At 40.1% G+C, this 27,221-nt stretch overlaps 1 protein-coding gene across 1 annotated transcript in view; it reads right to left on the bottom strand.

Annotated features, from left to right (window-relative positions):
- The window catches only part of LOC311523895 (contactin-6-like), a 233,856-nt gene that overhangs the window by 195,134 nt on the left and 11,501 nt on the right, over positions 1–27,221 (bottom strand). The window contains exon 2 of the mRNA XM_084634421.1: positions 1,671–1,789. The gene's annotated coding sequence lies outside the window, so the exon portion shown is untranslated. The remainder of the gene's footprint in view (positions 1–1,670; positions 1,790–27,221) is intronic.

Below are 27,221 nucleotides of genomic sequence, written 5' to 3'. Positions count from 1 at the left end.
GACAAACGTTTTAGCGATGAAAAGCACCGGTGTGGACAGCGCTTTGTCGGCGGGAGCTGCTCTCCTGTCATTGAAGCGACTGCCCCCCGTTGGGGGTGGTTTTATTTTGTCGCCGGGAGAGCTTTCTCCCAGTGCCAAAGAGTGACTACGCTGCTTACCTTACAATGGCGCGGCTGCAGTGGCCCAACTGCGCCATTGAAAGGTTCACAGTATAGACGTAGTCTTAGTCTGGGCCAGAGTCATTTCTGGTGGCGTAACAGGTTTTCATGAAAATGTGCAACATTTCTCATGTCTGCTGTGATTGTCTGTTCATTTTCTAAAAGTGAAAGACAGTCACTTCAGGTGGAAAACCGACATTTTACAGAGGAGAACATTGCTGGGCAATGAAAATTACAAGATTTTACTCTTTGTTAAATACAAGCTCATTGACAGTTTTACCGATGACAAAATGCTGTGCCATGATTGCGGAAATAGTCACACTTTGACCAAAGAGGAAAAATAGAGGGTTTAACAGCAGAGGATGTAGGTCAAATTCACTAGTGATGTTAATGATGGGACCAAAATATACACCAGTGAGAGTGTGTTGGCATAATTCACATGGCAAGGAGATGGAAGTGTGGAAGTGTAGCAGGAAGAGAGAAAGAAGGATATGATAGAGTGTGTGTCTAAAACTAGGGGGAGATAAGTTAGGAGTGTGCTTATCTTACTCTTCTTGATAGCTGTGTTGGAGGATTTTATTCTGCAATCCCAACCTTCCCTCCCATCCACTTACACAAATATCTATGTCATGAGATCTAACTATGAATTTGGCCTATAATATCTATTTCTCCCTTTCATGTACTCAGCTACCAAGAAAGAAGCTGAAGTCTGTCCCAGCCAGGCTTATATTTTTGGCTCACCATTATTCCTGATCTCTGTATTGTCTCCTGAGCACCTGATTTATGGCATCTAATGTGAATTTTCTCATGAATACCAATGATATACAGATACATTTTTCTTTTCAAACTCTTCATCCCTCAGACACTCTGCATTCAGACTCCTTCCCAGGTAGTCATAACAGAATGAATAGCAAATGCTTGTAACTATATGGAGCAAAGGCAAGGGAGACCAGTTCTGCTGACTCCGGAAAGATTTACCTCCATTGTTATGGCATTTATTGCTTATTTCCAAATTATTGAACCATATCTTGTTGGGGGGGAAATTACTATTTGCCTAAGGTTTCCCTGATGCTGATGGCTCCTGTTTCCTCTCTTGTTGCAAAAGGAACTGGGTCACCATTTGTTTTACCTTCCAGACTACTACTGAAAAATGTTTCTCTGGAGCTGAAAATACTGTGGCTTGTTTCTAATTCAAATTTAGTACACAAAATCTCTGGGTTTTTTATTTTTTTTAAATACTTTCAGCCTTCAATGAAAATTCCTAACTCCGAACACCTCAGTGGGATACGCATGTACCTGTTGACAGAATATATGCTGTCAGTTTTTTCAACATCCTTTGTTAAGCGACCAAGTTCTACCCCTTTTATATGTGACTGCAGCTTCTCTTGGTTCACTTTTACAACCGACTTCCGGATTTGCATGTGCACATCCAAAGGCAAAATCTGGTTCCCATTCACCGTATGGCTCTATGGTACCCGCGGATAACAAAGATAGTTTCAATACACCCCCTACCTCTAAAATGCTATAAACTTCACTTTAGAAATTCCTTCTGAAGGACTGGCAGGTCTGTTCCTCAGCTGAACCCATCTCTCCATTGTGAAGTTGCATACCCAGCATTTTACCAGGCTGATCTATGGATGCAAGATGCTGTATAAATGCAAAATTACTATTGGATAAAAGAAGAGAAAGCAAATCTTGTTATGACATAATGTTTTTGGCCTTGCTTTTTCCGGGGGCAGTGTAACTTAAAATGGGCTATGTGCAACTCTGCAGTATTTAATGGTCTAGAGCTTGGATTGTGTATGTCTCATAGCCAAACAAGGAAAACAATATAAATATAAATTAGCTAGTTGTGCTTTACAATGCGGTCTCTAGAGTTTCTAATCACACACTGAAGAATGTGTATATACTTTGCATGCACAGTTATGGTGACTACACACATCATAGTTAAAATATACGTGTAAATTACCAGTGGGCAATCTAGATGATCATTTGCACATGTACCTTATTACAAGTGCAAATACAAGCAATAATATTGTGCTCCCAAAATATGCATGAATGCCCACAATTATGAAGAGTTGAAACTCTGTATAAAAGAACTAACGTTAACAGTCTGTAATCATTTGCTGCATTTAACACAATTATAGAGAATAAGAGATATAAACCCTAGCATGTTGCATGGTTCACAAATAGCATAAAAATGTCTTTTAAGAGTAAACTGCTTTACCAATAAGTCATAATGAAAATAGCTGTTATAATACAATCACAACCCTTGGGCTTAACCCAAGCCTTTGGAAAAGCATAGTGAACGTACAGTTATCTCATAAATACCATGCTTTTTGAAGTTGATTTACTAGTACTTTGAATTTTCTTTGGTTGATACACAGTATGCAATGGCTGTAATCATTCTAAAAGGGTTGTCTCCTGGGCACAAAAAGAAAAAAAGAAAAAGAAAAGAAATTGCTTCACACACTCAGATTTTAGTATCACTGGAGGTTTTCCCCTATAACATAGAAGATTTAGACATATTAGCTTTCTCTCTCTCTCTCTTTTTTTTTTTAAGAATGTACCAACAAAGGTATAATTTAGGTCAATCATCTCAACTCCAGACAACTTTTTGGACTATAAAGTTACAGTGTTTATGATTTTCACTCTAGTTTGTGCTATGTTTGATAAATAAAGGTTGAGAGTCTCCTTTGTGCTGTTCTGGTGCAAAGTTGTCCCTAAAGTTGGTGTAGTGGCTCCGAGGCCCCTGCTCCTTTATGTCATTGCAGGAACAAGACTGAGAGTTAAGGGAGAGTGGATGGGGCTTCCCTGTACCCACTGATCCCTTATTGGCATTTTTAGGATTGGTGGGTGGCATAATTTATAGCAGCCTTCAGGCTGCTCTAGTTTACACAATGAGATTGGCTTGGTACCTGGACAGCTTTGCAACCCCTCCCTTCTAGAGCTGCACTGTATGCTCACTAGCTTCAGCAAAGGATCAGCTCCCATCCATTTACGTTGCCAACCTTACCCTACGAATATCATTCACATTTAAGGAATTCCTACTTTTAAAAATGAAAGTATTTTATTTATTCAAAGTAATCAATAAGAAAAAGAAACTTATTTATACCAGTGAATGACAGTGTAGTGCTTAGATACCCAGATCATTCAAATCTTCTCAAAGCTGGGCTGTTAAATATCTGTTTTAAACGTTACTGCTTTTAAATTAAATCTCCATTTTTGTTCCCCAAAATTGTGCAAAGCTGCCCATCTAAATCCCATTGAATTCAGTGGAAAGACATTGATTTCAATGGGTTTTGCATGAGGCCTTATACTGTGTGCTTCTTGCTGCGGACTTTGTAGCTACTTATTTATTTTTCAGTACCTACAAAAGACAGTTTATAAGATCTAGCTTTTATATTAACACATAAGGCCTGACCTAAACCCCACTGAAGACAATGGACAGGCCCAAAGTCAAGCAGCTGGTTGGCAGTAGTTTCTATTCTGAACTGTCTCTAACACATAGTAGCTTCATTCCCATTACAGTACCTGCTGCCCAGATGTCGCTCACTGAAGTGTTTGCTTAATGAGAAATGGTCAAATAATATTTGTCAATTAATGTATCTCATTTTCATGGATTTTTTTCGATTAAAATATTCACTAATTATTTCCCCATTAATTACCCAGCTTTACCCTAAGCAGTGGCAAAAGCAATGCTTCCTATTATAACTCCCATAATACCCAGTTAGGAATGGGAGGCTGGGGCTTCCCAGTGCTCCACTGATCTCTGGCTGATTTACCGGCCCTTTTGCGCTGCTACAGGGTTCCAGTTCCATAACCATTATCGTTCTTTATTCCCTACATCCTCTTGAACCTGACAATGGCCGATGCCCATTTACAAGGGGCAGCAGCATTTTAACCCCCCAATACCTCTAAAGGTAACCCCATGAAGAGCAAAGGTCTTGCATAACCCAGGTGTGATTGTGCCCCAGTTCCAAACCCAGCCCCATTTGCATCTCACTGGTCTGCAGACCAGTCCCTAGCTTCAGAAGCAACCGCAACTATTAAGGGTATCAGTGAAACATGTTCCCTAACCAAAATTCAAAACAGGAGTAAATGTGGCAGACCTAGACCATAGGCTGTTAGCCTGTAACTCTTTTTAGAAATGAAATCAAACTGAAGTGAGACAAAGTGCAGTAATTATATGTCTTATGTTGCTTGATAGGAAAACAGAGGCCACACAAATGCTTCCAGAGGCAATATGGATAATGTGTAAAGAAAAAACTGCAGCAGTGATAACAGTGTTTAGTGATGTCTGCCACGCTTCCTTCAACAGAGGAAAGGCTCTCTAATTAGTTTCTATAGGCAACATATACAGTGATTCACCAACAGATTGGCTGCCGTTGACCTCCTGTCTCACTGCATTTTCAAACACACAGATCTTAGAGGCCTCCTGGAAGACGTAAACCTCACATACAATTTTCTGTCTTACTTCTCTTTTTGTTTCCAGTATATAATTTCCAGTATGTGTGATCTGAGGCACATATAAGTAAGGGAGACAGAAACTCCTAAGATCCTAAGATCTGACACTGATTAAATCCCAGTTCTGAGATATCACTTAAATAAATTTTCTCTACTTTACAGAGGGTTCTGGAGCATTCACTGACAGGCTCAATTCACTCCTTGGATTGCACTGGTGGAAACCAAGCTAGGGCCCTGGAAGTGTAAAGCCTTCCCATAGTGGGAACATAGCAGGCTATTCCCTCTGCAACCCTTGCTCTTTTGGGGACCAGGAGCACAGCACATAAAATGAATGGGGCTGACCAGAAAGGGAAGGGGACCCGAGTATTTGCAAGACAGACTCTTTCAGGGACCCTCTGCCACCAGGCTGTATGTAGTGCTCTGGAGAGGGTTTAAAGCAGCCCTCTCCTGGAACATGGCAGACATACCCCAACTTGCCCACTTGTTGGTGCCAGTACCGCTTCAAAGAAGATTTTCTGAACCACAGTTCCTTCCCTTCCCTCTTCCCACCTCCTACCTGTGATACCAGGGAGAAGTTCAGATTTTTTACTTCCCTGGTACCCTGCCAAATCGGCTGGCTGGGATTTGGGGTTGTGGGGTCAGAACCCTGGCCCTGCAAAGTCTCTGTCCAGACCTATTCATGGGGGGAGTAGCAGCACCAAGTAGCCTGGTCCTCAGCATTGTGACAAGAATGCTAATATGGCAAGCAGCTCACAGGACTATGGGTGAGAGGTTGGACCTGTTCTAACCCTAAATAATTTAGCTCTGAAAGGCTGACTTGCAGTGTGATGTGTGTACTGAGGGTGACAATATAGCTGAAATCAAAAGAGAGGTTGTTAGAAAGGGTATGAGTGTGTTTTGTGGCTGTGTGTCCTAGGGGCAGTTGACTACTACTAGGATGTTGCTTCTATGTTGGGTATTCCCATTGCCGTAACCTGTGTTTTGGGGATTTGTTGTAGTGAGAAACCTTTACTCCAAGTTCTCTGCTTTGATTATTATTTTATTTTGAAGTTCTGATAGGCACCAGCAACATGCATGCAGAAGAAGACATGGGCCTATCTCAACAGAAATGCACTGGGAGAAACAGAGAAAGTTACAAGCCTGGAGAAAGTTTGGCTGGTTGGGTTTTTTTTAAATAAAAATATTAATAACAATAATTAATGAAAACTTTGTACTGATGTAGACTAAAGTTTTGGTGCTTCATAAATGAGTGAATTGCGAGGAGAAATTTGAGAGTGAGGGGGCGCATTCCTGGAGCATTGGGACTGAAAGGGCTATTCATTTGTAGGACGCACCAGAGAAGAAAGAAAAGGAGTACTTGTGGCACCTTAGAGACTAACCAATTTATTTGAGCATAAGCTTTCGTGAGCTACAGCTCACTTCATCGGATGCATACCGTGGAAACTGCAGAAGACATTATATACACAGAGACCATGAAACAATACCTCCTCCCACCCCTCTGATAGTGTGGCCTAATAACATCAGCCACACTATCAGAGGCTCGTTCACCTGCACATCCACCAATGTGATATATGCCATCATGTGCCAGCAATGCCGCTCTGCCATGTACATTGGTCAAACTGGACAGTCTCTACGTAAAAGAATAAATGGACACAAATCAGATGTCAAGAATTATAACATTCATAAACCAGTCGGAGAACACTTCAATCTCTCTGGTCACGCAATTACGGACATGAAGGTCGCTATCTTAAAACAAAAAAACTTCAAATCCAGACTCCAGCGAGAAACTGCTGAATTGGAATTCATTTGCAAATTGGATACTATTAATTTAGGCTTAAATAGAGACTGGGAGTGGCTAAGTCATTATGCAAGGTAGCCTATTTCCCCTTGTTTTTTCCTACCCCCCCCCCCCCAGACGTTCTGGTTAAACTTGGATTTGTGCTGGAAATGGCCCACCTTGATTATCATGCACATTGTAGGGAGAGTAGTCACTTTGGATGGGCTATTACCAGCAGGAGAGTGAGTTGGGGGGGTGGGGGGGGGGGCGGAGGGTGAGAAAACCTGGATTTGTGCTGGAAATGGCCCACCTTGATTTTCATACACATTGTAAGGAGAGTGGTCACTTTGGATAAGCTATTACCAGCAGGAGAGTGAGTTTGTGTGTGTGGTTTTTGGAAAAAAAAAAAGGGGGGGTGTGAGAAAACCTGGATTTGTGCTGGAAATGGCCCACCTTGATTATCATACACATTGTAAGGAGAGTGATCACTTTAGATAAGCTATTACCAGCAGGAGAGTGGGGTGGGAGGAGGTATTGTTTCATGGTCTCTGTGTATATAATGTCTTCTGCAGTTTCCACAGTATGCATCCGATGCAGTGAGCTGTAGCTCACGAAAGCTTATGCTCAAATAAATTGGTTAGTCTCTAAGGTGCCACAAGTCCTCCTTTTCTTTTTGCGAATACAGACTAACACGGCTGTTACTCTGAAACCATAGAAGAAGGCATACAGATGAGAGCGAGAGAAGGAGGTAAAAGGAGTGTACTTAGTGGTAGATGACATGGGAGTACAGTATAGCATAACAAACCTATCTAGTCCTACTTATAACTGGGTTATTAGACTTTGCCATCACCCCCATATTAACAATAGGAGCAATGTCCTCCAACAGAAAGAATGACAGGAACCAGACTCATACTATTTATTATTTTATTGTTAAGTATTTAAATAATGCAGTAAATACCCAAGGTATATTACTTATTGAAACTCTCTGAAAGTCCAACTTCTTGCTCAGAACCTTTGAATCAGAATCGTAGCAATATGCCAATGGCAATAACTAATGGCAACCTCACAAGACCTAACTTTGCATAAACACTTGATCTGATGGTGAGCTAAAACCTCAGAGCACCTGAGGTATCCTCTCAATATGTCATCACAAAACACTTTCAGTAGTCAATACCATGTGATGAAAAACACTGCCAGATTCAAATGAAAGCCCTGCAAATACATCATTTCAAACAAGATGCAGCAACCAGATGGAACTCTTTAAGGAAATAACATGTATGTAATTCATCCTGTGTAATCTGATGAGGTAAAATCTTACAGCCTGATTTTCATAGGGTCTGAACATATTTTCAAGGGTTTCTCTCCCCCCGCCCCCATCATAACATCTATAAACATTGTATTTAAATTTAGATCCTGGAGTCTTCATGTGATGACAGACATTTTTCAAGAATAAAAAATTCTATGACAATAACCTCAAGGGAGATCTGTATAATAGTGTTGTAAAATCAAAAATAAGCATATGAATTAACTTAAAAAGCAGTCTGTCTTAAATTTTGCTACGGTGTAGAGCTGCATCAATTAAAAAAATAAGATATAGATATCTATATCTATATCTATATAGAGAGAGGTATATAGATAGATTAGATTAGATATATGGAAAACTGTAAAGGGTTCCTTTAGAATGATTATAACTCCTAATGTAATTAATGATTACTTTAAAAGTTCTCAGAAATCCCTTCTTAACTCAGATATTAAGAGCTATATTTTTAAGGCGCACACACATGTATTCATACATAACAAAGAAACTAAATATATGCTTTAAGTGAAAACTCAAATCAAGAACTCTGGAAAATAGCCTCCAAAATATTTTAAGCATGATAAAGATAAATAGCTTGATCTTATTTCCATTGAAATCAGTGGCAAAACTCCTCTTTATTTTAATAATCCAGGATCAAAACTGAAATGCAGTTAAACAACATGGGAGGATGTCTCTTTCAGGAGAGGGGGTTTCATAATGGAACTGCTGATAAACCATTACAGTGGTGTCTTGAAGATCTTTTGTCTTGCAAGATCTCATGCAGAGGTTGTTACAATGTGAGCCAGATGTCACAGTAACACTTTAATTTATGCCACCAAGTCCCTTATTCAGTGTTTAAAAGGCTGACACTGGCTTCATATTAAACATCACAGATTGTTTATTAAACACCATATTAAAACTGGTTTCAGAGTAGCAGCCGTGTTAGTCTGTATTCGCAAAAAGAAAAGGAGGACTTGTGGCACCTTAGAGACTAACCAATTTATTTGAGCATAAGCTTTCGTGAGCTGCATCCGATGAAGTGAGCTGTAGCTTACGAAAGCTTATGCTCAAATAAATTGGTTAGTCTCTAAGGTGCCACAAGTCCTCCTTTTCATATTAAAACTATTTTGATACCTTTCCAGTGCACTCTCTTCAAGAGGAATAACATCCTTTACTAGCAAAGCACCTGATCCTGCACTCCTTGCACACCTTACTGACTTCAGTGGCAACTTTCACGAGGATTGCAGGCGCCTGTTCCTAGTGACCGGCGCTGGACACAATCTATTAGGAAAGGCCTACCTAGCGTTTTTCATAGCAGTAATTCTGCGTCTTTTGATTTGTATTATATCTCCCATCTCCATTCTAGTACTTGTCTTCTACCATAGAGCCACGCATCCAGCTGGCAGCTGTGGGGTTTTCTTACAATTATACACAAATCTCTCTCTTTTTAAAAAATCAATATGTAACAGGAATGTATCATTTATTGAGATAGTCTCTCTTTTTTTAATTCTTGGCTTGCAGACATATTGCATATTTACCTGCATAGAATCTCAGTTGCTGTTTATTGCTCCTACATCTGAAATGATCCTTCTGTTTCTTAGTTCACTGTTGGTCATTTATTATTCCTTCCAGTATAATTGGCCAGCTTGAAAATCTGGGTTCCGTAATATTATCCTGGGACCTATTGCTAAGCCTTGTGGTAACTTCCTAGTAACTTTTCTTATTAAAAAAGTATGTTATGGTTAGTTTGTTAAATGACTGTTTTTTCCCCACACTTTCATTTTGTGTTCTGGAGGGGGGAGAAAAGGAATAATGTGTTCAGCATACAAAGCATGCCAGGTGAAGCGAATAAGAGTACATAGAGGAGGCTAGCAGACTGGAGGGAATCCAGTGTAACATGAAGTGGTACTGAACAAGTAGACATTAAAAATAACTATGGGGCATAAGTGCTGGGTCAAGTGCTCCCTTACACCCTGCATCCATTAAAGTCACTCTGTAAGAGTTTCCCCTATACACATACCTCTGCAATAATCCTGAGACTCCTTTGAAAAGAAGTGGGAGGTTTTCTGGGCAGAGAGGGCAGCTGCAGAAAAAGCTTATGGAAAGCTGTAGTATAAGGAAGGATTGTCCAGGGGTTAGGCACTGACTGAGGACTTGGGAGACCTAGGTTCAAGTCCCTGCTCTACTACAGGCTTCTTTTGTGATCTTGGGCAAGTCACTTAAACTCTCTGTGCCTCAGTTCCTCATTTGTACAATGGGGATAGTAGCACTTCCCTGCCTCACAGGGATGTTGTGAAGATAAGTGCATGGAAGATTGTAAGGCAGTCTGATGCTTTGGTGATGGGGCCATGTAAGTACTTAAGATAGATAACTTTTCATCAGCTTTACTCAGGGATTTAAGGAGAGCAAGCAGGTCAGACATGTTCCTTCACAGCTGCAGATCCTACTGAAAGGGTCCCCACTGGGGTCAGTGTGAGTATACATGAGTGGGGACTGAGGGGTACACATTGTACTCTGACTGCTAGGGAATGAGTGGACTTAACAATGCGGATCAAAACCTGCTGAAAAGGAGTCCTGGTTTGAACACTGCATTGGGTCCCAGCCGTGTCTAAAGTCTAATCCCAGCTCTAACACTGCATCACCCTATGGCCTGGGTAAGCCACTTAACCTCTTTGACTCAGTCTCTTTGTCTGTGAAATGGCAAAAATAGTGTTGAGCTGCCTCAGAGAGGGGGGTGTAAGAATTAATTAGCATTTCAACAGTACTTTCAAGATGAAATGCACTAGGTAGGTATACTAGGAATAATATATATTCCCAAATATTCACAAATAGGAATTTACCAGGAAGCCACCTTCCACTCAAAAGAAAAGGGATCCAATATAGACATGCTGCAGAACTGGGGATCTATGTGGCATTGTTTCTGGGTATATGGTTATCATTTCCTCTTTCCCTGCTTCTGTTTTAGGATGTTTCAGTCACCTAGTCTCATAGAGGCCATATACCAGGGGTTGGCAACCTGCGGCACGCGTGCCAAAGGCGGCACGCGAGCTGATTTTTATTGGCACGCTGCTGCCAGCTGGAGTCCCAGTCACTGCCACTGGGTGAATGGAACCCCAGGCCGGCAGCGGGCTGAGCAGGGCCGGCGGCTGGGACCCCTGCTGGCAGGAGCCAGCGGATGGAACCCCAGGCCGACAGCAGGCTGAGCTGCTCAGCCTGCTGTCGGTCTGGGGTTCTGTCCACCGGTGTAGTGTGTTAAATTTCTCACCATAGGAATGTACTACTTGCAGAGCACCAGGACTGGCAGCCGTAAGTAGTACACCGTAAGTAGCACATTCCTACAAGGAGAAATGTAATACACTACACCGGCGTAGGGAATGCTGCGCCTCCCCAAACAGTCAGCCCTCAAAACCCCAGACCCATCCAACCCCCCATCCCCAACAAACAAAAATCTGAGGGAAAGGGATCTACAGGCACTTCAAATGGCCTCCCAGTTCACTTGCGTTAGTGAAATTTGTAAATCAGAGTCTCCTTTTTAACTCTCTACACAAAGTGGATAGGTGGAGCTGCAAAAGATCAGAAGAGTTTAGTTACTTTTATGAGTTGCTGGTGAGATGCTCTTTTGAACCAGACACTCTGAGAAATTCCTTTAAAGTCAGGAGGAAAGCAAGGCCACCTATCACTCCAGGCTCATGAATGTATGTATCATAGCTTGTAACAAATTAAAAAGTGAAAACAGGGCTAATGTTACTTCTTAGGCCAGAACCTGGAATTTTGCCAGCTTAATAACAATCAAGTCTTCAGCCTGGCAGAAAGTATTAATGCAGCATGAATACGAATTCTTAGCTTCAGATTTTTCCAGAGAGCTGTCAAGAAATATTTAGATTTTGTAATAGCCAGATATTGCTGCAAAACAATAAATAAGGAGACTAGGTCAATTACATTAAACAAGGAGGCATGAATTCTTATGGGTTAGGTAAATTTGAACCATCCAGAAATGTGGCTATTCGGAATACTAAATAGTATAAATACAAACCAGGCAGTTCTATATCTCCTGCTGTTAGGCAGGGTGTCTTATATTAACTGAACAATAGATATCTGATATGTTGTATTTGTTCCCCAAGAATAAATTCATAACCACTATTCACACATCCATGTGTACATGCATGCCAGTAGATAAACGTTGAGGTCAGGGTGTATTGTTTAACAAGTAAGTGACTCAAGTTAAAATGCTAATCTTTGTTATTTCATTCTTCTTTAGCAGATGGAAATTGTTTCTATTTATTAGTATAATTTAGAATCTCTTTTGATAATACCGAGAAAGCTGGAAGCAGCAAGTGGTTTTAGCTCAAGTCTGAATTAGGCTTAGTGAAAGTAATTTCTTACCATATAGAAAAGAAAATGTGTGAGTGGGATAATCCATTTCAGCATTTTATAGAGATTGATTAAATTAGATGTTCTATACAGAATTCTACCTAATCCAGTGGCAACAGAAGCTCCCAAACTTAATAACCAAATCTGCAGAACAGTGGGATTAGATGTAGATGGGATCCAGAAAAAGAGAAGGATGATATTTGAGCAAGAGCCATGGGAAAAAGTATGAGACCCAGTGGTCCACAAAGGGCTTCACTAAGGACAGTCCATGTTGTGTGGAAGGCTTTCTAATATTATGGTGATGGGCAGCAGTACAACCCGAAGGTAGAGCAACACTGAAATAATTAACAAAAACTAGAATGTCTCATTTCTCCAGACTCTGTGGGATTCTGCATTTGGTAGACACATTTTCTACACATTTCTCCAATGTTAGATGTACTATTTGCAGACCCTCACATGGCTGAAGAAGCACTCGTACCCCACCTACTTCAGGGAGTTTGCAGAGTGTAGTGTTCTGTGATACGCAACACTTGCCCTGTGTATCACTCCCACCTCCATTTGCCCATCTTCCATGCAGAATAGAAGCCCGCCAGTGTCACTGCCAAAAGGCCCTCTGCAGCAAAGGAAGGGAGGTGCTGGATTTGCATAACAAAAAGCAACAAAAAAGACAGACATTCTATGTGGATACAAAATCTTATTGCACACCAGAGCCTGTTACACTAAAGTCCCTTTAAACTGCTCTGGCAATGCCTTGGTACAAATGAGAAACAGGCACAATATGACACAGTGTCCACATTGCCAATGACACTATACTCAAGGACAGCAAGGGGACAGAAGGGATGCAAATTTGCAAAATGTCACAACTTTTCCTTTCTCCTGTTTTTCTCTCCTCTGAATTTCACAGGCCATGAATTTCAGGTATATCTACAGACTGAATATTCCCAAATGGTAAAGGCCAGACTGTGATTGACCTTTGTACTGGTGTGCAGGAAGGAGCGGGTGTCCTGTACCAGGATCTTTCCACCCACACCTTGTATAATCTATGCAAGGGCCAATCACAACAGGCTGTGTCACTAGGATCTGCCCAGTAATTGCTCCATCTAAGGCAGTGGGGGAAGGACAAAGGTGGGGACGAAGTCAGCCCCTGGCTCTGCCCCCCTCTTTACCAGCCTGTGGAGCAGGTCAGTGCACAGCAGGGAACAATATGCATTGTTCCTTTTTGGTTGATGAAAGGCCAAGCAGCCTGTCTTGCTTGGAGTGCCATTCCTCCCCTATGCTGAGCTGTGTGTAAAGCGTACCACCTAGTACAACATTGTGTAATTGTGTGTATAATGCACACACCAATACAGGTCACACAGGCAGAGGGTTGAGGGTTTTGAAATTTGCAGGTGCTTATCAGAATTTGCAAACTCTGTCTGAATTCAGTATCTCACACTGGGCTAAGATAGTGTCCTTAGAAGGGCTGATATTTTCCACCAAAGTTCTAATAATAAGTGATTTATGAATGTTTAATTAAGGATACATAGCCATGTCTTACTTTAATAGCTTGTTACAAAGTAGGCATTATATGCAGTTTTGATTTCTTAACAGGCACGCTATAGCAAGTTGCATAATCAAACATATTATAACATGTAGATTATAAAATATTGCAATTCCCCTTTAAATGGAAGATTATAAAATAAAGCATATGTTACCATAAGCCATATTATTGAACATATACAGAAAAAATGTGTTAATGTGAGGTGAAGAAAACAGAGTGTTAGAGAATACAGAGCAATGGCAGAATTTTAGGCAATATTAATATCTAATTTCTTTCCCTCTATGAGAAAATATATATTTTTTTTAAACATAGAACTTTAAAGTCACATTCTAGTTCCTTCAAAGTCAGTTCACATACCAGGTCACTATTTCTTCCTACTGCTCAGAAATTATGATGTAATTCTATTACTAAGATTAATTCATGTCTGTTTATTAATGAATTTCTTCCCAAATCCATTGTTTCCTTTAAACTACATGTGAGCTGTTTGTGCATTCTGAAGACAGACCATATCAACTGTCACCAAACAAGTGAGAGAAGACGATAGAGAGAAACATGAATATGTTTTATTACATTAATTACTATTGGACTCCCACTTCGCACATGACAGATTATTTGTTTTAATTGATTCTCTTTCCTGATAATTATACTGCACTCAGTCCAAGTCACAGATGTGCGTATTAATACATTTGCATCTACTGTGTATGCAGCAGACAATTTATATAGATTCTGAATATGTTAGACAGAATGTTAGATTGAATAATAATAAGTATTTGTGAATGTTTTTTTCTTCCTGGCTACACTAAAGTGATGTGTGCTTGAGCTTATTGTTCTGAAGGTGTTCTACGTTTTTTGATAACAAATGCAATGGGAGAGATCCTCTGCTGGTGAAAATTGGCATAGCTTCCTTGAATTTGACGGAGCCATGCTTATTTATGCCAGATAAGAAACTGGTGCACATATATTTCGGGAAAAAAACTTTTATATCTAGCCAAGGCAAGATCAATAAGGATGGTCTTACTTAGGATTTATTAATATGTAGATATTAATATATTAATATGTAATATTTTGGTCAAAACTTCTCTATTGAAAATACAACAGAAGGGCCATCCATAAAGTGACCGACCTGGGGATTGAGCTAGACTAACTGGCAGGTATATCTTGTCTCCCAGTAATCTTCTTGGGGAGGAAGGAGACACCTTAAAGAGGCAATGATCCCATTCCTACCAGCCTACCAACAAATTATATCCCTACAGTTAAATAGAATCACTTTCTCCATCCACCAGGACAAAACGGCCCCATGGCTTAATACACGGCGAGGACACTTTAAGAGAGTGAATCGCCTTTTCATTTCTGCTTTCTTTTCTCATCTTTTAAATTGTACATTCAAAAGGTAATAGAACTTGAACCTGCTTTCTTGTTCCATCACTTCTCTGAGAAGCCTTTTTTATACCCATCTAATCAGCACTTTAATTTAGACTCTTTACACACTAAAATATGTAGTCTGAATCATAGTGATTAATGGAAGGGAGAATAGCAGAACACTAAACTACCTGTTAAAGTATAAAAAACTAACAGTAAAAGATTTAACATCTACCTATCTCACTCAGGCCATTTTCTGCAAGCCTCACTTATGTCAGATAGCACTTATTCACATATGTCGTCCTACTGTCTAAATGCTAGTCATCATAACAGTTTTGTACTAAAAGTCTACCATGAAACAAATTGAAATTGACAAGACTCAGGGGTCCATATTAATTTAAGGGAAAATTGAACTGATATTACCTGAAGCTTTGGCTATTTGAAAGACTCTTAACCCGAGTGTTTTGATCAGAATTCAGTCTAGGTAAGCCCCTTCTATCTCGCTAAATTCTCCCTGTGTTTACAATGTTCTACATTTTCTATCCTAAACAGTTATGTATTGTGTCTGTACATAGTTTAAACAGCTGCCACTTTTTAAGCCCATATATGGCAGCATTTCAGCGGTGGGTGGAATGAATTCAATGTTCAGGGCAAAGTTTTCTTCCAAGATCCACAGTTCTAACATTCTGTTTTTAAAGAGGAAGGAAAATTTCAGTGATGTTGATCATGGGATTCAACTCTGACGTACTGTTTTTCCTTCATTAGGAAAGGGGAGTGGAGTATTGGGATCAAAATCCTCCAAGCGGATGTAAGAATAAAATTTTATTTGGAGTTTGTAAAGTGCATAAGGATCCTTCAGGACCATAAAATAGATACAAATGTAATCTCGAATTAATTTGAATTTATTTGGATTATTTAATAACAGTTTCTCATGCTTGCCTAGTTCATTGTATTGCTCCTATTTGAATGCATGTTCTCATTCTTTTTGTGTTATCAAAATGTTTTAAACATACCAGAACACAGATCCATTGTCCCTACATTCCCCAGTGCCTTCCAAGATTACTGGTTTATGGTTGCATGCCCACAAAGATCTGAATATACCTCTGTCAATTCAATACAGCTTCATGCATGCTCTGTAATATTTATACATGAGTCAAGGGCATATCACTTTCTAAGTGGAAACATCTTTCCCAGAAGTACCTATAAATGTCCTATATCTGAAAAGCATTACCTAAACACTTAATATATTGTCATCTTTTAGTATTCCCCAATATTAGGAAGCTTTTCAAAGGGCTCCAGTGCTCATACAGATGTAGTAGCAGCAGAGACTAGAGAGATGTTTCAAAATCCTTCCATCCATGTCACAATTACCCACCATGCATATAAAAATGGTTTTATAGATTTCTTCTAGTGACTCACAACTGTGTACAGTTTTATAGGACCCTAAATCAAGAAGCAATTTTTGTCTTTTGACAATGATATAGAAAGTACCTACTTTCTCCAGGATAGCATACCCGCTCTAAAATGTTTGATCATTTTTAAAATGTCCCTGCTATTGTTTAGTAGAGTTTGATATGGTTAAAGTCAATCTTATTATAAGACAGGGAATATTTACGTGTCCTAAATCAAATGGCAATTTTTGGTTTTTGACATTACTATGACAGTGTGTTATTTCTCCATATCTCCTTATGTTACCCTGTTTTTTTAAACCTCTGCAAATGCAAATATGGATAGAGCATAATAAAGCAAACATCCTGACTCAGTTAATCTTATCATATATATTTGCTTATAAGAGTTTAAATGTATTGCAGCATATAAATAAAAATAAAACAAACCAACCAGCAAAAGTTGATCTGGATTTTGTATCAAGAGAGGAAAATTACCTACAACAGTGTGGTTTGGCTGTTCATTATTGATCATTTTCTGGTGAGTGCACAGACAGAGAAGCAGGATCATGGCCTTGATCCAGCAAATCATTTAACAATGTGTTTATCTGTTTAGATTGTAATGTCTTTGGGACAGGGACTGTCTCCTACTGCATATTTTTACAGTGCCTAGCATAATCAGGCCCCAATCTTGGTTGGTCCCTAGACACTATTGTAATAAACATGGCTATTAATATTAACAGTAATTCATAATACTGTGTTTAATCTTAGTCAGTACCCATTAAATCAGTAAGACTACTCACATGCTATCATTAAACACATGCTGCTAGATAGGGCATCTATAAGCTAAGACAGTTCTACAGAGGTCAGGAAAGGAACAGTCACTGCCTTCAGGCCATTGTGTAATATAGTTACGGTTACTGCTATTTTTCATACTGCCTGGAAGAGAGGGGGTTTGTCTGGGGGATCCAACTAGCTGCAGATTCCCTGGGCACAGCCCCACCTATGGTAAGGTGTCAGGAGTCTCCATGAAACAGTGGCACATGATGGCACTCAGAAAACAATGAACCAATAGGTAATCTCCCTGCATCCTGCCCCCTGTGCACAATGGGGGACCATAATGATTGTGCTGTTTAGGGACAGTCCATGACAGGTTTTGATTGCATGTGAACCAATTACATGTCAATAACTACCTCTGTTTGAGCCATCTATTTCTTTATTTTGAGCTATTTGAAAACATGCCTGTTCAAAGCGCTTTACAAACATACAGAACAATTATACTATAATATACCCAGACCAGGACTAGTGCCCAAATCCATCAAACTAGGATTCATCCCAACACCCACTCAGCCCAATATAGTGCCTTCCTGTCATTTAACAGTATTTGAATAGAAGTGAGGGTGGAAATATGAAAAGGAAAGGAAAGGAACAGACAGCAATGAGAAGGGGTGAGGATGGAATTCAAATTGTGGCATGGGAATTTCCTTGATGAAATCCTTCTCCTATGTAAAGCTGTGGACATGTAGCACACTCTACACGTATATACAGAATGCACATACAGTGTCTATGTCTCAACACTGTTTATCTAGCCATCTGTCATATTTTTATGGGGCACCTCTCACAATTGCAACAGGAAAAGAGAACGTGTAATACCAGAACCATTGTCCATCAGCCTTCAAACACTTTCTCAGACATACAGGCTAGAAGTATGCATGTCATGGGTGTGTTAACACATACAATTTCAAATAATTGTAAAGCCCGCCTATCAATAAACATCAATATGTTTATTTTAAATTCAATTTATTTAATCTTAAAAATAAATTTGAGTCTCTAATGACGCTAGACTAAATTCCTGTTTGAAGAGCAGGAGCTGAGGAGGATCTCAACATTAAAAGGGTCTGCATTTTTGCATACTAATATTATTTTCAACAGAGTTATGTTCTTAATCATGTAGATTGGTTTCAGGGATTTTACTGCTCTTCTCTGGTTTCTTATCATCCACATGTTTGGTTGCATTCACATAGGGTATAGAGGCACTAGTAATTTCTGATGATGTTACAATGGGTGTCACTGCTATTGTTGTATCAGCCTTTTCTTCAGTCCAAGATGTTTTCTAGCAATGTGTGCATATTTTGATTCATCAGACTTACTTGCTTTGGAGAGAGCTTAGGAGAAGGAATAGGAATGGGAGAAAGAATGAGAAGCCTGTGGTATGTTCATGAAAATGTCCATCCAGTGATCTTGGTCTAAATTATAGCATTGTCATTTCTTGCCTTCACATCTGAAGCAGTGTTATTACGACATGATTTTGAATGTAAAAGGTTTCACCAATCCTGGCCTCAGACAAAAAAAAAAAATGTATTCCTTATCTGATCACCTACCCAATGTAAAGACTTTATTCTGTTTAAGAAGACATACTGCATGTTATTAGGACTTAGAGAATCCACATTCCTTAGCTCTTATAGGTCATTAGAATGTCAATAAACTTCACTGGCATTAAAAAAATACTCCCTCTCTCTCTATCAGAGTCAGAAACCATGAACTTGTTGAAAAAAACTGTTTTAGACTGACTTACTGATTGATTGACTGATTTTGAACAAAGTTCTGCTTCCTGTGCAAAAATGTGACAATTCATTGAAAAACATGGAAAACCAATATATTTGTGGAGTTTTGGTATTTTGATTAAAATCAAAATTTTCTGCAGAAAAATTAGATGAAAACTTTTTCATCAACATTTTCTGTGAATTTTGGGGGGAAAATCCACCAGTTTTCTGACCAGCTCCAGACAATACATACAAGGAAGCCCCTTAGACCACATAGCTCAAAATATCTCCAGCTTAATTAGGTTATGTGGGTCATAAATCATAGAACAATGAATCACTAATGTTTGCTATATGAAGCCTGATTCAAAGCTCATGCAACTTAGCAGAAAGACTTCCATTGACTTGAGTGGGATTTGGATCAGGCCTTTAACGATTAGGATCATCAGTCAGTTTAATCTTGATTATTAAACAGCATTCCACTTACTGTTTGCCTGTATCTCTAGGTGTGTATCTCTATAGAGACATAGCCCAGACCTAAAGAAGAGTTTTGTGTATCTCAAAAGCTTGTTGCTTTGACCAACAGGAGTTGGTCCAATAAAAGACATTACCTCACCTACCTGGCCCTCTACAGATCTTTAATTGCAATTTAAAGACAGTCCTACACAGTGCAGCCATTCTGATGAAAGTTTATTTTGAATCGAGCTGGTCAGAAATTTTTCAATAAACGATCTGTTCTTCACCAGTGTGACGGTCCTTGGAGTACCCAGGACTGGAGTCTCCTTGTTACCCTCCTGCCTCTAGTGAACAGGAGTCTTTCTTGTGGCAGCTCCCTGACACCACCAGCTCTTAAGCTACTGAAACACTCTCCTCTAGGCTATGTTAGGCCTAACTTCACCTTGCAGGTTGACTTGTAGGCACACCCCAATTCCCAAACCCCTTTGAATCGTTCCCCTCTGATATCCAGCCCCTGACACTGGCTAGTCAGAGAAATTCCAGATCCTCTGCATGCAAAGGTGAAGTGTACTCTGATTTACCAGTTCTACCTTAAACCACTGCTCCTGTGAACCACACAGTATTAGTGAGCATATTTAATAATACAAAAATAGGTTTATATATAAAGAGTTAACTAGGAATAAGAGACAGTGGTGGAAACACATGGTTACAACACAAAACAAAAGATAAAGTGTGAATCTGTGGCCACACTCATTTATAATTACTTTTCCTACATAATAAAGTAGATTTGCCACCCAAAATTCCGTCTTTTGCAAAGCTGGCTGGTTTCAGACAGATCAGGATCTAAGCATTCAAAAATTTCTCCCCCCATACCCCACTCCTCAAAGGGTTTCCTCAGTGAATAGGTGCAGTGTCCTTCCACACACACTCTGTTATGCTGAAACCAGTCTTTTGTTTCTATTCAGAGATAGGTTAAATCCTTGTCTTCCTGTAATCTTTCTTTTCTTTTTTTTTTTTTTTTTTACCTTTAAGTGGTTTCAATTATTTGTCCTTTCCTTTGATAGTTTCCCATTCAAAGTCTTAGCATTGTGTAAGTTTAAACAATTGAGCCTTGCATTGACAGGGTGCATTGACAGAAACTCCCCTTTTTTGAATAGGCCGTTATTGAAGCATCATGGTGACTAATCTTTACTGTTTACTCCAAGTCCATAAAACAGACTTTCAATATAAATGCATTATTCCTTAAATGTTACCTGTACATATATCTCACAATGATACTGAACCTTGACACATTACCAGCTTTCTGTAGATACATTACATGTTACCCTTTATATGTAAATATCCTACAAGATATGTATTTGGTGTAATGAGTTCGACAGGTCTGAGGTGAGAGTTGTTTCCAAAGAACAGGAGACCCTTTGCCAAGGGGTTTTTGTGTTACAATCATAAAATGGAGATTCCTCAAAACCAAAACTATTAAAAGTTCCTTTTTTCAGCTTGGAATGACTTTTTTGTTTAAAAATTTAAACATAGTTAACATTAAAAAAAAAAAGTTAAAAAAATTAAAATGGAAACAAAATATTTCCATTGACCCAATCAATCTACTTATTTATCTATTTATTTGTTTATTTTGGATTATTGGCTTGTGAACAATTTTGAGATTTTGATTTTTTGTCCCATTTCATCAAGGGTAATTTTTTGTAAATCTCAAAATATTCTTACTGGACTAGAAAAACCATTTCCCTTTCATGTCTACTTATGATCTCTATATCGGGAGGGCTAAAACAACAACAACAACAACAAAACCTCTGCATCTCTCTAGTAATTGAAAAAGAGTTATTCGTTTGTTTTTTGTTTCCAATTTGGAAAGTGTATTTGGTTTCAAAAGTTTACACTCTACTGTGAAAAAAAAAAAAAACCTTGCAGTTTCTCAGTCATTTATTAATGAGTTATGACACATTTTTATATATGGTAGAAATAAGAAGTGAATAACTTATTTGATTCATAGTTACGTTTCATGCAGTGATGAAAAATATCTCTTTCCTAAACAGCTGGAAACTGATTCAGATCATTGATTGAGATGAACCATATGTATCACAAACATATCTTTAAGAAAACACATGACAAATGAACAAAACATCTCCAAATGAACACAAAATATGTTTTGCTGGTTTAGTCAGTTCTATTTAGGGATGCATAGAATTCAATTGGGAAGTCTGAAGAAACTCAGGAGAGACATACAGTCAGGTCCTCCAGTGCATCTGAATGGCTATGCACAGATCCAGAAACGCAACACATTCCAAAATCCAACAAATTTAGCCTATGGAAAATTCCTCCTCCCAGGCATAACCCTCATACCTAGGACCCTATCAAATTCATGGTCCATTTTGATCAATTTCACGGTCATAGGATTTAAAACATTGTTAATTTTATGATTTCAGATATTTAAATCTGAAATTTCATGGTGTTGTAACTGTAGGGGTCCTGACCCAAAAGAGGGTTGTGGGGGACTCTCAGGGTTATTGCCACCCTTACTTCTGCGCTGCTGCTGGCGGTGGCGGGCCTTCAGAGCTGGGTGGCCAGAGAGTGGCGGCTGCTGGCCGGGAGACCAGCTCTTAAGGCAGAGCTGCAGCCGGCAGCACAGAAGTAAGGATGGCCTGGTATGGTATTGCCAGGCTTACTTCTGCATCGCTGCCTTTGGAGCTGGGCCCTCGGCCAGCAGCTGGCGCTCTCTGGCCACCCAGCTCTGAAGGCAGTGCAGAAGTAAGGGTGGCAATACCACGACCCCCTTACGAGCCATCGGTGAACTTTTGGGTCAGGACGAGAAACACTGATGTCTGTTTAGTACAGATAAAAGTACAGAAAAGACCAGATTTCACGGGGGAGACCAGATTTCACAGGCCGTGACGCGTTTTTCACAGGCATGAATTTGGTAGGGCCCCACTCATGTGGTGTGACTCCTGTACTAGTCCCTTCCTGGCAGTGAGCATAGGGGGTTGACTATGGATAGGGTTGCCAACCCTCCAGGAGTGGCCTGGAGTCTCCAGGATTTAAAGATTCATCTTTAATTAAAGATTATTGTAATGGGTTCCCCCCTACCTTCGGGGTACCACCGGGAACTGGGGTACCACTGAGCCCACCTGACCCATAAGTGTGGGCTCCCTTTACACTGTATTGCTGAGGCAAGCCAGCCAAGCCCTCCCTCAGGCTTCAGACTGCACTTTACCAAAACACATACAAATAGGGACACAGCCTGCTGCAGTTTTATACTCAGATGCTGAGATTAGATCTGCCTGGGAAGGCTCAGCTAAGGAATTGCCCAGTACTCAAGTGCACACCCCCTCTAGAGGGTAAACCCAAAATTGTACCATCTTGCGCTGCACAGAGAATTGTACAATGTAAGGTCATGAAATTCGCCCCCCTCCCCAATGTGGCGAGAGATATACACAGCTTTCTGCCTCAAGTTATGAATTCCACACACTGGGTTTAGACAAAACAAAACAAGTTTATTAACTACAAAAGATGGATTTTAAGTGACAGCAAAGAGATCAAAGCCGATTACCTAGCAAATGAAACAAACATGCAATCTAAGCTTAATATACTAAAAAACCTGGTTATAAATAGCAAACTCTTACCCTAAATACTGTTTTAGGCAGATTGCAGAGATTCTTGAAGGCAAGCTGCACTTGCCTGTAGCTTAACACTCCAGATATTCCTTTCACAGGCAAGACACCCTCTAGCTTGGGCTCAGCCCTTCTCCCCTAGTCCAGTCTTTTTGTTCTCAGATGTTTCCAGCAGTCCTCTTTCTTGGGTGGGGAGTCAATGAAGAGTGAACCATGATGATGTCACTCCCCTGCCTTAAATAGTTTTTGCATATGGCAAGAATCCTTTGTCTCCCAGTGTGATCCCCACCCCCAGTTAGTGGAAAAATACTAGTATAATCATGGAGTCCAGTACCAGGTGACTTGGTCACATGTCCCTGCAACCATAACTCAGAGGCTGTTTGTAGCGTCCCCTGGAAGACTTCCTGGTGGGAGATTAGCATCTTCAAAGACCTATTGTTTTCCCTAATGGCCCTTCCCAACCGGCCATCCAGACTGATTGCATTCTGTCTAGTGGGGGTTCGCCAGGTGTAAGCACATTTGTAATAGACATACAGACAATATTCCTATCTTAAGATACAAAAATGATACATGCATACCAATAGGATAATCATATTCAGTAAATCATAACCTTTCCAGTGATATCTCACGTAACCCATCTTGCATAAAATACATCTTCATAGAATCATAGAATATCAGGGTTGGAAGGGACCTCAGGAGGTCATCTAGTCCAACCACCCGCTCAAAAGCAGGACCAGTCCCCAACTAAATCATCCCAGCCAGGGCTTTGTCAAGCCTGACCTTAAAAACTTCCACCACCTCCCTAGGCAACGCATTCCAGTGTTTCACCACCCTCCTAGTGAAAAAGTTTTTCCTAATATCCAACCTAAACCTCCCCCACTGCAACTTGAGACCATTACTCCTTGTCCTGTCCTCTTCCACCACTGAGAATAGTCTAGAACCATCCTCTCTGGAACCTCCTCTCAGGTAGTTGAAAGCAGCTATCAAATCCCCCCTCATTCTTCTCTTCTGCAGACTAAACAATCCCAGTTCCCTCAGCCTCTCCTCATAAGTCATGTGTTCCAGACCCCTAATCATTTTTGTTGCCCTTCGCTGGACTCTTTCCAATTTATCCACATCCTTCTTGTAGTGTGGGGCCCAAAACTGGACACAGTACTCCAGATGAGGCCTCACCAATGTCGAATAGAGGGGGACAATCACGTCGCTCGATCTGCTGGCAATGCCCCTACTTATACATCCCAAAATGCCATTGGCCTTCTTGGCAACAAGGGCACACTGCTGACTCATATCCAGCTTCTCGTCCACTGTAACTCCTAGGTCCTTTTCCGCAGAACTGCTGCCTAGCCATTCGGTCCCTAGTCTGTAGCTGTGCATTGGGTTCTTCCGTCCTAAGTGCAGGACCCTGCACTTATCCTTATTGAACCTCATCAGATTTCTTTTGGCCCAATCCTCCAATTTGTCTAGGTCCCTCTGTATCCTATCCCTGCCCTCCAGCGTATCAACCACTCCTCTCAGTTTAGTATCATCCGCAAATTTGCTGAGAGTGCAATCCACACCATCCTCCAGATCATTTATGAAGATATTGAACAAAACTGGCCCCAGCACCGACCCCTGGGGCACTCCACTTGACACCAGCTGCCAACTAGACATGGAGCCATTGATCACTACCCGTTAATCTTAGTTATGCCATAATCATATCATAACCATATCTCTATGAAGAATATGGGGCATAGTGTCACAATTATGTCATGTGATTAAATCTCCAGGAATACGTCGAACCAAAACTGGCAATCCTAGCTGTGGGGCATGACTCAGACTAAGTCTGCCTCTCAGCAATTCCCAGCTTCTGGAACAGCCAATGTAAGAAAGAGCAGCCCTGAGGCTGCTCTACTTCATGGCTGCGACCACCTTGCAGCTGAACAGCCTCAGGATCAGTGTATATAGAAAGGGGGGAAATGTATATTAGAAAAGAAAAATACCTGAGTGCTAAGTAGAGCAAATTGAAATTTACTTCACAATTATGTACACAATCCTAACAGCAAGTATTAAATAGTCTACCTGGAGGTACAATACATACAAGTTACTATGGGCTATATTTGACCCTTCTGTGTAGAAGAGTATTGGGGGATGAAGGATGCCCATCCTCTCTTGCATTGCCATGTTACCAGAATGTTCCCTCCAGGTGATGAGCGAATGGTGGGGGAATGGATCTAATGGGCCAGATATCCCCCCAGGAAGCAAATGCACAGAGGTGAAGCATAGAGTAAACAACCCCCCCAGCATCATAGCAGATGGCCATGGGGGAAATAAGCAGTCTGAAGTACCTACCAGATCACCTCCTGGGTCAGTGCAGTTATTCACTACCCACTACTCAAGACACAGTGTATTATCCCTCTTCTAGCCTTATATTTTCACAGGCAGCTGTAGTTTATGGCACAATGAAAACCACTTATTCTTTAAATACCAACACACCATTTTGTAACTTGCGGGGGAAAATATGTGGGACCCACCCAACCAATCTATAAAAGGATATGGAAAATGCTGTGATACTATAAATACAAAGTTGTCCCTTGAAGAAAGATTTCAAGCTGTTCTTGTCTATTTTGGTCTCATTAGGCTGCAGCTACTTGATTAATGACTTAGTTTAAGGGTAGTTTAATGTATAGCATGGTACGTATGAAGGGTTATTTCTTTTTATGCCCTACTCACATAATGTCTATTTTACAAAAACAAACTTTTAATGACTCAATAAATAAATGCCATAGATAGACTGTGTAACAAATTATATATTGGATAACATATATAACCTGTTATTAGGTTATGAGGGTTGCATTGATTTGAATTTTACCCAAAAGCAAACATTACATTTCTGACACTGTAAAATAAAAGAACAGCAAAAATCTCCACTGTGATCTTTTTAACATGTGGCCAATTCTTCATTTTACCATTTTAAAAACAGCAGCTCTCACCAATGCAGTCAAATACATCTGTCCTTGCTGGAATATTTTCTGGTTCTCATGCATGATCAAAGAAAATACATAAAAATAGATTAAAAAATGGGATCAAACGAGGAGGTACAGCATTATGCCTAGTGGAATTACCTTGGTGACATCCATTCCAGACTTTGATTGGAAAAGAAAGCCATTGTCGCACTTTCATTTTGGGATGCTAGTAGTTTACAATTAATTTAATCAATGCAGCTGAGAGAAATTGCATAAGAAAAACATCAAAAAGTTCATACTATTCATTTTGCACAATTGTCTATTTCCAAAATTCAGGTTTTTTTCACAATTTTGAGGGTCAGAAATTCATAGAGAATAATGTTAAGACTAGACAGACATCTTCACTTGAAAGTTTGCATTTATGAATTCTGGGGATCTAAAAAGCCTGATCTAAAGCCCATTGATTTTGGTGAAAAGACTCCCATTTATTCCAGTGTGCTTTGGTTCAGATCTTAAATGAACAAAGGAAGCCATGGATTCTGTCTGGATCTTGTTATTGACTTTAATACTTTGCTCTTATTTTACAGACATTAGTTACAAAGAAAGTCAGAGTAGGACTTAGAAGCGTTCAGAGATTTCTCAAGTCAATGTCAGATCCAGATTAGGACCCAGATCTCTTGACCTCTACCTAATCTAATACAAATCATTCTAATCCCAGGTAAATAATGTTATCTTTCTTAGCCTTGCTTTCCCTATCTGTAAAATTAGGGCAACAATACTAACCACAGGCAAAATCAGAATATATATCAATACAGGGCCCAAATATGCAATCGGTGGGATCATAGGAATTTCTACTGATTTAGAGCAAGATGGGAATTTCCATACTGGATCAGACCTAGGGTCACTGTAATCCAGTTTCCTGCCTCCAATAGTGTCAGGAATCAGAACTAGTAGAACGGCCAGTCTCCAGCAAAACTAATGAGTAGGTTGTAGCAGGGAGCCTGATTGGCTACAGCACCTGAATGGTGGGAAGAGTCACTGGATCCGCTGTTAAACCCAGCAGTTTGGTACCTTCTCAAAGCATTTCCTTATGGGTGTGACAGCTCCTGCCTCTGTCTTGGACCCCGCCCTGACACTACCTTGCCTCACTCCCGGTAACCCAATTCCGGCTGTTCCTATTCCTGGCTACTGATGCCTCTTCTAAATCCTAGGTCTGACTCCTTTGACCATTAGGCCTGACTGTCCACTAACAGGTTTCAGAGTAGCAGCCGTGTTAGTCTGTATCCACAAAAAGAAAAGGAGGACT

This window comes from Lepidochelys olivacea, assembly GCF_965140295.1.
Source record: "Lepidochelys olivacea isolate rLepOli2 genome assembly, chromosome: 7".
NCBI lineage: Eukaryota > Metazoa > Chordata > Testudines > Cheloniidae > Lepidochelys > Lepidochelys olivacea.
The sequence above is the reverse complement of the archived record's forward strand: the minus strand, read 5'-3'. Positions and strand labels throughout refer to the sequence as shown.